The sequence below is a fragment of the Macaca fascicularis genome, chromosome 5 (genome assembly GCF_037993035.2).
Source record: "Macaca fascicularis isolate 582-1 chromosome 5, T2T-MFA8v1.1".
NCBI lineage: Eukaryota > Metazoa > Chordata > Mammalia > Primates > Cercopithecidae > Macaca > Macaca fascicularis.
The window spans coordinates 11882681-11894592 of NC_088379.1; the positions used below are offsets into that span (position 1 = coordinate 11882681).

The 11912-nt window shown below is 42.1% G+C and overlaps 1 long non-coding RNA gene across 1 annotated transcript; it reads left to right on the forward strand.

The window, feature by feature from the left end:
* Window positions 1-787: 787 nt before the first annotated feature.
* LOC135970881 (uncharacterized) lies at window positions 788-8731 on the forward strand. Its single transcript, XR_010586749.2, has 3 exons — window positions 788-1082; window positions 6459-6690; window positions 8480-8731. It is a non-coding gene; the product is annotated as an uncharacterized lncRNA (long non-coding RNA).
* Window positions 8732-11912: the final 3181 nt, after the last annotated feature.

The window sequence follows — 11912 nt, forward strand, 5'->3', positions numbered from 1 at the left end:
CCTGGCCATTCATTTACGCAGCATTTGCTTATAATCCATTGTGTGACAGGCACTGTAACAGCCTTTATAGCTTTGTGGGTGAGAGACACACACACATACTTGAAAATAGTCAAATAGTCATATATTTACAAGCTAATTACATAAAATATGAAGTACTCTTACTTTCACTAATTTGACTACTACCAAGAGGACCTGAATACTTGGCATTTTACATGACCCAAATGTATAAAAGTATTAAAAGCAACCAGCAGAGGGCAGAACACCCTAACAAAAGGGAGACATGCGCCTCAAGTCCTAATGCTCTCTCTTCAGATGGTGTTAATGCCTGATTGATGCTAACTTCTTGGGGTCTTGGGAACATCCTTACAGAACCCGAGATTTGGTTCAAGGGCTACCAAGAACTCCTAACCACTTGTCCATCACTACATAGCCAGTATAATGGTTAGGAACTCAAACTCAACACAGACTTGGGTTTGAATCCTGTAATTTCCTTTACTGAAATGTGAACTGTCCGGAGCTGCACGCCCCGGCCATAGCGAATAATAATTAAAGATTAAACGCCTGAGCTATATTCATTTCCACCCCACACCTTCTCCCTAGATTTACCTTCTTCCCTGTATTAATACCGCCATTAAAAGATGGCGCTCTTCCTGCTTCTTCTTCATTCTTTTTTCCCACGCCCGTGAAAAGACTACCTGACTGCGCAGGTGCAACATGACGTCCGACCGGAGAAACCGAGGCTTATCTGGCCACGCCTTCCGCAATGAGGTCATTTCCGCCTTAGCCCAACCCCTTCCCCTCCAAATGTATATAAGGCATTGCATTACCGCCATTAAACGAGACTTGATCAGAGCACTGTCTTGTCTCCATTTCTCGTGTCTCTTGTTCCCCAAATTCCCACCCCCTCCTCCAGGGCCTACACTGACTATCCCGCGGGCCGGGATACGTGGCGCCCAACGTGGGGCCTGGAAACGAGGGACTCCGTGAGGAAGAGGACGCCAAAGGACGGTCGACCGCTAACGAAGACAAAAGGAGTCAAACTCTTCCAATCACCGCGGGAACCTGCCGCATCAGAATCGAAGGTAAGTGACGCGTCCGAAATGGGACAAGAATTAAGCCAACATCAAATATATGTAGGACAATTAAAAGAGGCTTTAAAGATACGAGGAGTAAAGGTTAAAGGTAATGATTTGTTTAAATTATTTGATTTTGTAAAAGACACTTGCCCTTGGTTCCCACAGGAAGGAACTATTGATATTAAAAGATGGTGTAGAGTAGGGGATTGTTTTCAGGACTATTATAATACTTTTGGGCCAGAAAAAATTCCTGTAACCGCCTTCTCTTATTGGAACCTCATTAAAGATTTGATAGATAAGAAGGAGGCCAATCCGCAAGTCATGGCTGCGGTCGCTCAGACAGAGCATATTTTAAAGGTTAGCTCCCGCTCTAACCTCACAAAGCCTCCGCAAGATACGGATGAAGATCTCATTTCCCTCGAAAGTGATCATGAGGAAATCAAGTCTCCTTCTGTAACAGATAAAGAAATACCACACGAAAACAAACAAAAAAAATACCCAATTTTACAGATGCTTCAAAAGGAGGAGGAAATTAATAAGCCTAATCAATCGGATATAAATTGGGATGATTTAGAGGAAGAGGCGGCTAAATATCACAACCCTGATTTGCCTCCCTGTTCTTCATACCCACCCCCATATAATAAGACACATAATGAGGCTTCTGCGCCCATTGTTATGGCAGCAATAGATCCCAAAGAAGAATTAAAGCAAAAAATTGCTCAACTAGAAGAACAGATTAAACTTGAAGAGTTACATCAATCATTGATAATTAGGCTCCAAAAGCTAAAAACAGGAAATGAAAAAATACCTAACGCAGACGCTATGGAGGGTTCCTTGCGCCCACTTCAGCGGCCTGGACAACATGTTCCAAGAGGGGGGTTAGTTGCTAGCCGACATAGAGAAGACTCCTCCCCCAAAGACGTTTTTCCGGTCACTGAAACCATAGATGAACAGGGACAGGCTTGGAGGCATCATACTGGATTTGATTTTACTATTATAAAAGAGTTAAAGACTGCTGCCTCTCAGTATGGGGCTACTGCTCCATATACTCTTGCTATGATGGAATCTGTAGCTGAGAATTGGCTCACTCCTACAGACTGGAATACCTTAGTCAGGGCAGTTCTTTCTGGGGGAGACCACTTAATTTGGAAGTCAGAGTTCTTTGAAAATTGTAGAGATACAGCTAAAAGAAATCAACAGGCAGGAAACGGTTGGGATTTTTATATGTTAACTGGTTCAGGTAATTATGCAGACACTCAGGCCCAAATGCAATATGACCCTGGACTGTTTTCACAAATCCAGGCTGCTGCTACAAAGGCCTGGAGAAAACTTCCCGTTAAAGGAGATCCAGGGGCCTCGCTCACAGCAGTTAAACAAGGACCCGATGAGCCATTTTCAGACTTTGTGCATAGACTTATGACCACGGCAGGTAGAATCTTTGGAAATGCAGAAACGGGTGTAGATTATGTTAAACAGTTAGCTTATGAAAATGCTAACCCCGCCTGCCAAGCGGCAATCAGACCTTATCGAAAGAAAACAGATTTAACAGGATACATTCGCCTTTGTTCAGATATTGGGCCCTCATATCAACAAGGCCTAGCAATGGCTGCCGCTTTTAGCGGCCAAACAGTAAGAGATTTCCTCATTAACAAAGGTAAAGATAAAGGGGGATGTTTTAGATGCGGTAAAAGGGGACACTTTGCAAAAGATTGCTGTGAAAACCAAAATAAGAGTCCAGAAGCAAAAATCCCAGGCCTTTGCCCAAGGTGTAAAAGAGGAAGCCACTGGGCAAACGAATGTAAATCTAAAACTGACAGTCAAGGAAATCCTTTACCCCCCAGGCAGGGAAATGGGATGAGGGGCCAGCCTCAGGCCCCGAAACAAGCATATGGGGCAGTCAGCTTTGTTCCAGCCAGCAACAGCAATCCATTTCAAAACTTAGTAGAGCAACCCCAGGAAGTGCAGGATTGGACCTCAGTTCCACCTCCCACACAATACTAACACCTGAAATGGGACCGCAAACCTTAAATACCGGAATATACGGACCCTTAGCACCCAACACTTTTGGGCTACTTTTATGAAGAAGTAGTGTCACCATGAGAGGCTTACAAGTCCTCCCTGGAGTTATCGATAATGATTATGAAGGAGAAATTAAAATTATGGCCAGAGCTATTGATAGTATTATTACTGTCCCTCAAGGAGTTAGAATAGCTCAGTTACTCCTGCTACCTTTGGTTAAAACAGATAATAATATCCAATACTCTAATAGAAATATAAAAGGTTTCGGATCATCAGATATATATTGGGTGCAACCAATTACAAATCAAAAACCCTCTCTAACCTTATGGTTAGACGGGAAGGCATTCACTGGACTAATAGACACAGGGGCTGATGTAACTATCATTAAACAGGAAGATTGGCCCTCTCATTGGTCTACCACAGAAACTTTAACTCACTTGAGAGGAATTGGACAAAGCAGTAATCCTAAACAAAGTTCTAAATACCTAACATGGACAGATAAAGAAAACAATTCAGGCCTCATTAAGCCATTTGTCATCCCTTACCTACCTGTTAACCTTTGGGGGCGAGATCTACTCTCTCAAATGAAAATTATAATGTGTAGTCCAAATGATATAGTTACTGCACAAATGTTAACTCAAGGATACACCCCTGGTAAAGGTCTTGGAAAAGGAGAGAATGGTATCCCACAGCCTATACTGGTTTCAGGACAACTTGATAAAAAGGGGTTTGGAAATTTTTAGCTCAGGCCACTGACATACCTGCAACCCAAAGGTGCGCTGACCCCATTACTTGGAAGTCAGATGAGCCCGTTTGGGTTGATCAGTGGCCTTTATTCAATGATAAACTAAGTGCTGCCCAACAGTTAGTGCAGGAACAACTAGCAGCAGGACATATTGAGGAAAGTAATTCCCCTTGGAATACACCTATTTTTGTTATTAAAAAGAAGTCTGGTAAATGGAGACTCTTACAAGATTTAAGAGCAGTAAATATCACTATGATCCTTATGGGTGCCTTACAACCAGGATTGCCTTCACCGGTTGCGATTCCTCAAAAATATTTTAAAATCATTATTGACCTTAAAGATTGCTTTTTTACAATTCCCCTTCACCCTGCTGACCAGAAAAGATTTGCCTTTAGTCTTCCATCTACAAATTTTAAACAACCAATGAAGCGCTATCAATGGAAAGTCTTACCTCAGGGTATGGCCAATAGTCCTACCTTGTGTCAAAAATATGTAGCTGCCGCTATAGAGCCAGTCAGAAAAACATGGGCACAAATGTATATTATACATTATATGGATGATATTTTAATAGCAGGAGAAATTGGCGAACAAGTCTTACAGTGCTTCGCCCAACTCAAACAAGAGTTAACAGCAGCCGGACTACAAATAGCCCCAGAAAAAGTACACTTACAAGATCCATACACTTATCTTGGTTTCCAGATTAATGGACCCAAAATCATTAATCAAAAGGCTGTTATACGTCGTGATCATTTAAAAACTTTAAATGATTTCCAAAAATTCCTGGGAGACATAAATTGGCTTCGACCGTACTTAAAGCTCACCACAGGAGAGTTAAAACCTCTTTTCGATATATTAAAAGGAGACTCTAATCCAAAATCCCCCAGGTTCATTACTAAAGAAGCATTAATAACACTCCAACAGGTAGAACATGCCATTGCAACACAATTTGTTACCGGTATTGATTATTCTCAGCCATTAATATTCCTTATTTTTAACACAACAATAACCCCTACTGGCCTATTTTGGCAGAACAATCCCATTATGTGGGTACACCTGCCCTCCTCCCCTAAAAAGGTTTTGTTGCCCTATTATGATGCCATAGCTGATCTAATTATCTTGGGAAGAGAAAACAGTAGAAAATACTTTGGAATAGAACCCTCTACCATTATACAGCCCTACACTCAATCACGCATCCATTGGCTGTTACAAAATACGGAAGCCTGGCCAATTGCTTGCGCTTCTTATACTGGCGCGATTGACAACCATTACCCACCTAACAAACTTATTCAATTTTGTAAACTTCATGCGTTTGTATTTCCCCATATTACCAGTAAAGAACCTCTCAATGACGCATTACTAATTTTCACTGATGGATCTTCCACAGGACTTGCCGCTTACACTTACAATAATGTAGTCGTTAAATTCCAGACCACTTATACATCAGCTCAGCTGGTCGAATTGCAAGCTATAATTGCAGCACTATCAGCTTTTCCTTGTCAGCCACTTAACATTTATACAGACAGCGCCTACCTGGCTCATTCAATACCCCTCTTAGAGACCGTGTCTCAAATTAAACATATTTCAGACACAGCTAACCTATTTTTACAATGTCAACAACTTATCCGAAAAAGGACTACTCCCTTTTTTCTTGGGCATATTAGAGCACATTCAGGATTACCGGGACCTCTAACACAAGGTAACGCAACAGCTGACACGGCAACAAAAACCATAGCCACAGTCACTACAGACAATTTGCAACAAGCACAAAAAGCACATGCCTTACATCATTTAAACGCCCAAACCTTAAGACTTATGTTTAAACTTACCAGAGAACAAGCTCGACAAATAGTTAAACAATGCGCCAACTGCATAACATATTTACCTGTTCCCCATCTAGGAGTTAACCCCCGAGGACTCATCCCCAACGAAATTTGGCAAATGGACGTTACTCACCACTTAGAATTTGGTCAACTAAAATATATCCATGTATGCATAGACACCTATAGTGGATTCATCAGTGCAACTCTCCAAACAGGAGAGGCCACCAAACATGTCATAGCTCATTTATTACACTGCTTTTCTATTTTAGGAATACCCAAACAAATCAAAACAGATAATGGCCCCGGTTATATAGCCAAAACCTTCTTACAATTTTGTAATACCCTACAAATTAAACATACCACAGGCATTCCCTATAATCCCCAAGGACAAGGTATAGTAGAAAGAGCTCATCTGTCATTAAAAACTATTATCACAAAATTAAAAGGGGGGAGCTGGTACCCCGTGAAGGGTACCCCCAGAAACATACTCAATCATGCCCTGTTTATCCTTAATTTTTTAAATTTGGACAGTCATGGAAAATCGGCTGCCGACCGTTTCTGGCATCCTGAATCTCAAAAACAGTTTGCAATGGTAAAATGGAAAGATCCACTTGATAGTTCATGGCATGGCCCCGATCCAGTTTTAATTTGGGGAAGAGGCTCAGTATGCATCTACTCACAAAAAAATGATACAGCCAGATGGCTGCCTGAAAGATTGGTAAGACAAATAAATCATAACCATTGTCAGTCCAGGGAAGATAAATCTCCCTGAGAAGTTCTTTCCTTCTTGTTTTTCAGAAAATGAAGCCTAACATGAAATTCCTTTGGAGAATAATCGCTCTATATAACATAGTGACAGTCTATGTAGGTTTTGGTGACCCTCGTAAGGCAAAATAATTATTACGAAAACAATACGGCCAGCCTTGTGACTGCAGAGGGGGACAAATATCTGAACCTCCGTCAGATAGAATCACCCAGGTGACCTGCACGGGCAAGACAGCTTACCTAATGCCAAACCAGTTATGGAAATGTAAGTCTACCCCAAGAGATACCTCACCTAGCGGGCCGCTCCTAGAATGCCCTTGTAGCTCTTTCCAATCTTCTGTACATAGTTCCTGTTATACCTCCTATCAACAATGCAAATCAGGCAATAGAACATATTATACGGCCACGTTACTAAAAACACAAACTGGAGGAATCAATGACGTACAAGTATTAGGATCCACTAATAAACTTGTACAATCTTCTTGTAATGGCCAAAAAGGAAAGCCTGTTTGTTGGAGCACTACCGCCCCCATTCACGTTTCTGATGGAGGAGGCCCATTAGATATTGCAAGAATTAAAACCGTCCAGAAAAAATTAGAAGAAATTCATAAAGCTTCATATCCTGAACTTCAATATCACCCTTTAGCCCTGCCTGAGCTTAGAGGTAATTTTAGGCTCGATGCCCAAACCTTTGATATCCTTAATGCTACTTACAATTTACTTCAAATGTCCAATACAAGCCTGGCCCACGATTGTTGGCTTTGTCTTAAAATGGGCCCCCCTATTCCTCTAGCCACACCTAACCTTTCATTGCCCTATGTCAATTACTCAAATGAATCCTTAGTAAATAATTCCTGTCCTATTACCCCCCCCTCTTAGTTCAACCGATGACGTTTTCTAATTCCTCTTGCCTCTTTTCACCATCATATAATAATACTAAAGAAATTGATTTAGGCTATGTTGTGTTTGGCAACTGTACTTCCATAATCAATGCCACCAACCCTTTGTGTGCTATAAATGGCTCGGTTTTCGTTTGTGGAAACAACATGGCATATACGTATCTACCTACAAATTGGACAGGGCTTTGTGTTCTGGCCACTCTTCTCCCCGACATTGATATCATCCCTGGAGATGAACCTATCCCCATCCCCGCTATTGAACATTTTATTTATAGACCGAAATGAGCCATACAATTTATTCCCTTGTTGGCTGGACTAGGAATCACCACTGCTTTTACTACAGGAGCCACAGGCCTAGGAGTCTCACTAACCCAATATACTAAATTATCCAATCAACTAATCTCAGATGTACGGACCTTATCCAGTACTATACAAGATTTACAAGACCAAGTAGACTCATTAGCTGAAGTAGTTCTCCAAAATAGAAGAGGTCTAGATTTGTTAACGGCAGAACAGGGAGGGATATGTTTGGCTTTACAGGAAAAGTGCTGTTTTTATGCCAACAAATCCGGAATCGTCAGAGATAAGATAAAAACTTTGCAAGAAGAACTAGAAAAGCGCAGAAAAGGCCTGGCCGCCAATCCACTATGGACTGGACTCGATGGACTTCTCCCCTATCTCCTGCCATTTCTTGGTCCTTTACTCACCCTTCTACTTTTCCTCACTCTCGGGCCTATAATCCTTAATAAGCTTATGGCATTTGTCAGACAACAAATTGAGGCCTTCCAGGCCAAACCTATACAGGTCCATTATCATCGCCTTGAGATGACTGAAAATGGTGAGTCTTATTTACCTTAATAAGACCACCTCCCCTGTGTGCTGAACTGGACAGTCAATGACGGGTAAGAGGACACTATCTCCATCGGAGCCTAAGACAGGAGGGCCGCCCTTGCTGCTGCCTTATCCCACGACGGGCCTAGAAGGTGGGGGTGAGTTGACCCAACCTAAGACAGGCGCAGTTCCCGAGGGGTTTTCTTATCATAAAAATATAAAAAGGGGGACCTGTCCGGAGCTGCACGCCCCGGCCATAGCGAATAATAATTAAAGATTAAACGCCTGAGCTATATTCATTTCCACCCCACACCTTCTCCCTAGATTTACCTTCTTCCCTGTATTAATACCGCCATTAAAAGATGGCGCTCTTCCTGCTTCTTCTTCATTCTTTTTTCCCGCGCCCGCGAAAAGACTACCTGACTGCGCAGGCGCAACATGACGTCCGACCGGAGAAACCGAGGCTTATCTGGCCACGCCTTCCGCAATGAGGTCATTTCCGCCTTAGCCCAACTCCTTCCCCTCCAAATGTATATAAGGCATTGCATTACCGCCATTAAACGAGACTTGATCAGAGCACTGTCTTGTCTCCATTTCTCGTGTCTCTTGTTCCCCAAATTCCCACCCCCTCCTCCAGGGCCTACACTGACTATCCCGCGGGCCGGGATAGTGAACTAGGGTGAATTATTTAACATTGTGACCTTCAGTCTCCCCCTCTGAAAATGACAATAGTGCTAATGCAGATTTCATTTCATTAATGCTCATTTTGTTGCGTTAGTTATAAAGAGACTGTTCAGAGAACTAAAAGACAATATACCTAGTAAGTACATCAATTAGATTATTTTGTCAAATATTGGACTTTTGAGGTCACTGTTGGGATCAGCCCTTGCTCCTTCAGCCTCATTGTGAAGAATAGGGAAATAAAGTTACTTTCTTCAGTAGGAAATTGGGGATTCAGTTCTAGGGAGGAGGGAAATGAGGCAGCATTTACAGTAATTCTCCTGTATGCTAGGCTCTGTATCAGCCATTTATGGGCATTGTCCATTTTCATGCTGCTGATAAAGACATACCCAAGACTGAGTAATTTATAAAGAAAGAGAGGTTTAATGGACTCACAGTTCCACATGGCTGGGGAGGCCTCACAATCATGGTAGAAGGCAAAAGACACGTCTTACATGGCAGCAGGCAAAGAGGAAATGAGAAGCAAGTGAAAGGAGTGTCCCCTTATAAAACCATCAGCTCTCATGAGATTTATTCACTACCATGAGAACAGTATGGGGAAACCACTCCCATGATTCAATTATCTCCCACTGGGTCCCTCCCATAACGTGTGAGAATTATGGGAATTATAATTAAAGATGAGATTTGGGTGGGGACACAGCCAAACCAGATTAGACATCATCTCTTTTAGTTCTCAGAAAAAGCGATTAAGTAGGTATTATTCTAGGTTTATACATGAGGCAACTGAGGCTCAGAAAAACCAGGTTATTTGACCAAAAATATAAACCTAACAAGCAGTTTAAAATGTGATTTAGCCTTAGGACCTTCTGACTGGAGAGTCCACATTTTTTTCTATTGCACCACTAAGCTTACTGCAATGTCAGAATAACCTCTCAAAAGATTGATTTCATCATTTAACTTCTGCACTGAAAACTCTTTATCGATTGGTTAATTGCTTGGATCATTCATTCATTTGTTCAATAACTATTTACTGAATACTGTGTGCTTTACTAGATGTTGAGATTTCAGAAAGGAAAAATAATACGAATTCTTTCTTCTCAAGGAGCTAAGTTTAGTGGGGCCATATATATCAGCAATTATCATTCAGGAGTGAAAAATATGTATGTTTATAATTTGAATAATATGACATACAATATAAAAAGTGTTATTTTTTTAAGGTATGAGCCAGGGTGGGGGCTGCTCTAATCTCTTTTTAACACAGTATCTGCTATGATGAGCGGTTGGCCAACAGCCTTCAGATGTTACTTCCAGATCCACCAGGATGTTCACTCAAGGTCACACTCTCCTGGAGCTGTGCCAGTCCAGGGCACTCCTGCCCCGCGCAGGTCTCTTCTAATAGGCAGCCTCTACTCCGGACTCTCCATTTGCCCTCGTAACACCTTCTAGGAGCTGCACTGTGGTCAGAAGCTCTTTCTTCCCAACCCATTCTCCCTCTCCCCATTTGTAGATATCAGACCTGCATCATAACCTAAAGCCTCTCCTTAACTTTCTCCTGCTCCCTCTACCCTTTATCCCTCATCAACACTTTCTCCAATAAATCTCTTGCACATTGAATTCCATCATGGTATCTGCTTTTCAGAGGACCTGAACCATCACAGAGGTAAGCTGGTCAAATCTTCTTGGAAAAGTCAAAGATTAATTGTCACAGAGGGCGCTTGAGTGTAGATTGCAGGACTTCACAACTAACATAAAGCCCACTATGGCCCATAGAGTAAGAAATTTGGAAGTCTACAAATGGTAACTTCTTTGATATACACACATACAGACACACATCTTTGAGAATACAGTCGTTGTTCAATATGTCTCCTGAGAAAAGAAGTGACTGATCACAATGTCTAAAACAAACATGCAATGTCTGGAACAGGTAAGTCTTTTAATCCCCATGTCCTGTTTCTGAAGTTCCCTTTACCTGGTTGATCATTCTTACTCATCTCCAAGACTCACCCTATGGCCACATCTCAAAAGACCATGCAAAATGAGTCCTCTGTTTTTAATTTTCACAGAACTGTGCTTGGGCCAGCCTTACCCACATTTTGCTTGCCTCATAGTACACTCCCCACTACACACATGTAGTGTGTAGTATTTCACAGGTAAATCCTAAAGTCTACTTCTAAGAGAACTGGCCATGCTTCAAGCTGGCTAGGTGTAGAGGAATAGTAGGCAAGGAAAGAGGGAAGGAGAGACTACCTGAACATTACATCATCAGGACCAGCCTTCACTTGATAAAGGTTATTAGACCAGGAGACAGCCCCTGACCCATCATATTGTCTCGTGGCCAGTGAAGAAGCCTGGCATACAAAGTTGTGCTCAAACAAGGTCAAACTAGGCTGATCATATTCTCTCAATCAAGAATCTGAATAGGGCCAGGCATGGTGGCTCGTTCTTGTAATCCCAGCACTTTGGGAGGCTGAAGCAAGCAGATCACTTGAGGTCAGGAGTTTGAGACCAGCCTGGCCAATGTGGTGAAACCTGGTCTCTTCTAAAAATACAAAAAAATAGCTGGGCGTGTTGGCATGTCCCTGTAATTCCAGCTACTCAGGAGGTCAAGGCAGGAGAATCGCTTGAACCCAGGAGGCGGAGGTTGCAGTGAGCTGAGATCTCACCACTGCACTCCAGCCTGGATGATAGAGTGAGATTCCATCTCAAAAAAGAAAGAATCTGAGTAGACCAAAAACACAGAAAATTACAGAGTTGGCAGCGTGTCCCAGTATATCAGATGGAAGCGTGTAAGTCGTGAGGGCCACTGGGTGTTCCGAAGTTACGGGAAAGCTGAATTTAAGAGTAAGAAGAAATCAATAAAAATGAAAAATCTCTTTAGTCAGAAATTTTAAAACAATTAAGTGGCTAATAAAGTGGGTCCTCAAGTCAGGTGCCTACGTCCAAATTCCAGGCTTCACTTTCACTGGCTTTATGAACTTGGCAAGCTATAACCCTCTCTACTCCAATTTCTTCATCTGTGAAAGGAAGACAAACATAGCTTTCCCTCAAAGAACTCAGATGGGGGCCTATGCTAATC